The following is a 4,414-nucleotide window of genomic DNA, read 5'->3' on the forward strand; positions in this document are numbered from 1 at the left end:
TCATTTACCTTCTGATAATGAAGCATACAGGCTGCAGATTTTTTTTTTTCCTTCCCTCAAACATCTAAATAATGGCAGGTAAGGTTACAATTTTAAACGTCTCCCACTTCTATTTTGTCAAGTCACACACAGTTGTATCTCTCCCAAGTAAAGCCGGTGTGCTTAGCGCTGTCACTTCTGCACAGCTTTTACAACATCACTCCCCCTTTTTTCTCTCCTTTACTGGGAGGTTTTCGCTCTTGTGCACGGGGTCCATTCGTGCAAAAAAGAGTGAAGAAGGCATTAATAAGAATGTGTTGGCTGTGATGAGAGATCTGTCCGCTGGAAATGAAGGGCCAGGGGAAGAAGACAAAGGGGGGAAAATGCATGCAGTGGTGTAGAGCTGGATATCTCTGTTAGTTGTCAGCGTTTAGTCCATGGCTGTGGAATGCTAATGAGTGAGGTCTCTCTCCCTTTCTCTCCCTCGCTTTTCTCAATCCCCCCCTCCCCTCCAACCCCCCCAACCCTTCCTCCTGTCCACCCCCCTCCCTCCCTCCCTCCCTCCCTCCCTCCCTCCTCTCTCTCTCTCTCTCTCTCTCTCTCTCGGGGAGAAAAAGCGGATCGATAGCTGACCCGATGGTTTTGGCCAATGCTTTATTTATCTGGCCAGGCAATGATATTATCAGCCTTGAACGTTATATACAGCAAACGTCTTCCTAAATCAACACAAAGGGATCCGCTTACACAGCGATCCGGGCTTTCTCACAACCACCTCTCTCTCTCTCTCTCTCTCTCCCTCTCTCTCTCTCTCTCACTCTCTGTTTCTCGACCAGTAGCGCGTGCACACACGCGTACGTACGCTGGTAGATAGACGCTTTTACGCACGGGCATGTAAAGAACGCGCCCGCACACATACATACAGACAGACCTCACACATATATAAAATCCTACCATTGCCTACATACAGTTATGACAATCATGACAAACTTGCGTGCGCACACAAACATGGACACACACATACACACACCACACACACGCTGGCTCAGGGAGGCGTCCCCTTATGTTACATTCACTGCTAAGAATATTTTATACCCCGTAGGGCTGGATATGATCCATGGCTTAAAGGTTGCCTATGAGGTCCGCGGACAGATCTCAGAACAGCACAGTGTAATCAGAGGACAAGTCTCTCTCCATTGACTGTGTACAGTCAATACACAAAGAAACCCGGGCTGTTTGCTGAGATATAGCGCAAAACATCTCACGGGAATCTATTTAATTTTGGACATTTGTCCTCACTGTGCCGTTCCCAGCCATTTTACACCCTCGCTGTGGATGAGGTGCGTGGTGGACACGGCGAAGCACTTGTTGTCCTGTGTTGTCATCATTTTTACGCACAAGACAATATAAGAAATAAGCCGTGTCACAGGCCTACTTCAGAGGGCCCCCCATTCATACACGCAGCCGCTACTTGGAAATTGTTATTGTCTCAAACAACAGTATTTGTCAAATGTGACCGGGAAAACCAAGCAACTATAAGTGAAATGAAGTGACGTGTAACGCCAATAGGACATTTCCACTGCTGCATAAAACCACTGGCTTGCATTGAGGGTTTTGGAGAAATAGGTTCGCTGACAACTTAGGATAATAAATGTTTCGCTTTCAGACAGATATCTCAAACGTGAAATCGCACCCAGCTGCTTGTGTAAAGCAAACAAATAGCCCCCCGTGTTAGGAGTCCTCCACTTGTGGTTTGATGAATGAAACCAGACAAAGGTAAATGGTTATTTAACTCATTTCGTAGTAACACTTTGGTAACCGGAGTTTCCGAAATTACAGAGACACAAATGGGGCCTATAGTGTACCACATATCCATCTCATTTACCCACCGCAGTTATAGTCCAATCTGACAGTGCACTTACATTTCTCCTTGCAGTTTTTTTTCTCTTCCCCTTTTATTTAATTAAATATAAGTACTAATAATGTTGTCATCACATTAGACGTCAGGATAAGAAATTTCATGACGAGCCTCTGGTTGAAAAATATTGAAAATATAGCTGATATTTGAAGCTTGTTATTTCAATATTTGAAGTGTTGCATGATAAACCAATTTGAGCTTCTGTCAAAGCAAGGAGAGTCAAAAATGGTCCACAGACTAAATAGAAAATACCACTTTTCCTTGAGTCCTCTTGTGTTTTGCTTGTATTGCCTATACAGAAACGTTAATTAGGAACACATGCCACAATTTCATCTGTTTTTGAACTATTGCTTTATATAGCCTGTAGTGTAACAATTGTATAACAGAATGCTCTCAGCAAGAGGATAAAAGATAGTGACTCTAGAGGGATTTAGAATACATTATGTGGAGACAACCAGCTGAAAGCTGCGTTTAATAACCCAGCAAACAATTTAGTCCAGAGCTACATGAAACAAAAACGACCTGGACTGTTGTGATGGCCATGGTGAAGCCATATTCATTCCCTCTGAAAAACAAACATTTATTCTCACACGGAGTCTTCCTCGCCGTCCACGAAACGATCCTCTGGGTTATTAAAAAAAACACCACTTTAGGACAAACGCGCTGAATAATTCCAGTACTCCAGTAATTATCTGTTTTTAATGCTGCGTTTAGGAAGTTATTGGTTATGTGTGTCTTTTGTTAACTTTTGGTTTAATTCAGCATATTCTGCCTCCAGTGTAAAGCAGAAAAGGAAATGTCCCCATCAGCTCATTAGTCTGCAACTTTCACCTGACCTAAAGCTCCGGGAGAATCATATCCACACCAAGTAAATAACGATCCAACCTGAAGAAATATCACATTTATGTTTGTACAGTAGCCTAAGCAACAACAAAGCTTCTGACAACTGACCCAGTGCTACAGACAGGTCGATTGGGAGCTAATAGGTCCAATATGCCTGAACACACATTAATCATGAGAATAAAAAACTGTATTCTTGTGAGAGGCATCTGAGGACAACCTTAAGCACAACCTACAGCATCATTCCAGCATGAGCGCGAACTAATGAATACCTTAATATTGTAGCCTTAGAATAAGACAGGGTACACAAACAAATAAACCACTGGCACAAATACCCCTCCCCCAATCCTATAAGGGAGATAACAAATATGGCGATATCAAATTCAGACATTGCAACGTGCTACATTCAGTTCAGCTCTCGTCCTCCTGTCCCTCATCACTGCCAGTCAGCAGCTGAAGATGTGGGCAATATGGCACACAAGCAACACTTCTGATGATGAAGAGGGGGGCTAACAGGAAAATTTAATAATTGTCACACCAAAACCCCATTTTCTTCCTCATAACGCCTTCCAATTTATCACATTTTATCACTCTAGATGTGAGTGTAATGCAGTAATGACTGCGAGGGTAGATCCAGGTCCATAACTTGGCTTCCTGTGTCATTTGTGGAGAATATGGAGACAAAAAAGAGGGTGCGCACACACAGAGACAGACCAATGCAAAGACAGGAAGTCTTCTATCCATCTAACACATGGAGGACTTATCGATACACTCATTACATTCTGAATGTAGCAGGCAAAACCAAGGCAGCATCTCTTTCTGTCTCCCTCTCTCTCTACATCACACACACACACACACACACACACACACACACACACACACACACACACACACACACACGTTTACTTACACACACACGTTTCCCTTCTCATTTGTCTCCCATAGTCTCTCTCCCCCCTCTCTCCCTTTCTTTCTTTCTCTCCCTCCCTCTCCTTCCTCTTCTCTATTCCCACACAATGCATCACACTCGGTGTTCCTATCGACTGGCTTACATGCTGTAAAATACATTTTCCAGATTGATCACGCATATCACAGCAGCTTTGCAGCGGGGCCTAACCCTTTTGCCAAATGACGCCCACATCAATATTGAGGCATGCACTATCAAGGCAGAGTTTTTAAAAACGACAGAGAGGGGGAATATTGTTTGGTTTGTGGAGAATCACCTTGATTAAGCCACAGGAGGTAGGATAGAGGTGGCTCTGTGTGGTGCGCAGGCTTTCCTTGCTGTCTGGGAAAAATATTAAACATTAATGCGCTCACAGGCTGGCAGAGAGCTCACTGCTGTAGTTCCTCACGTACAGTCTCCCCTCCTTTGTGTGCACACAGCCAGTTATGTCAGTGGGTCTGTTAAAATGTAAGGTATGCACCCATTGTGTAATTACCACACGTAATCCCGTGTATCACCTCGTTTTCACTGGTACGTGTAATGGAGGCAAACAGTGTATTCAGAATTATATGTTTCAGTTTAAGGCAGTGCAGGATACTGACTGGCTGACTGCAGGCTGCACTTTTCTTATATAGAAACCAATGAGCGCACAGGCAACAGATTCCCTCAGATGGTTTAAAATAAGCCCGAGAATCTTGACATTTGCTTCCAGGAAAAGGCTTGAGAATGAGACA

This window comes from Thunnus thynnus, chromosome 2 (genome assembly GCF_963924715.1).
Source record: "Thunnus thynnus chromosome 2, fThuThy2.1, whole genome shotgun sequence".
Classification (NCBI taxonomy): domain Eukaryota; kingdom Metazoa; phylum Chordata; class Actinopteri; order Scombriformes; family Scombridae; genus Thunnus; species Thunnus thynnus.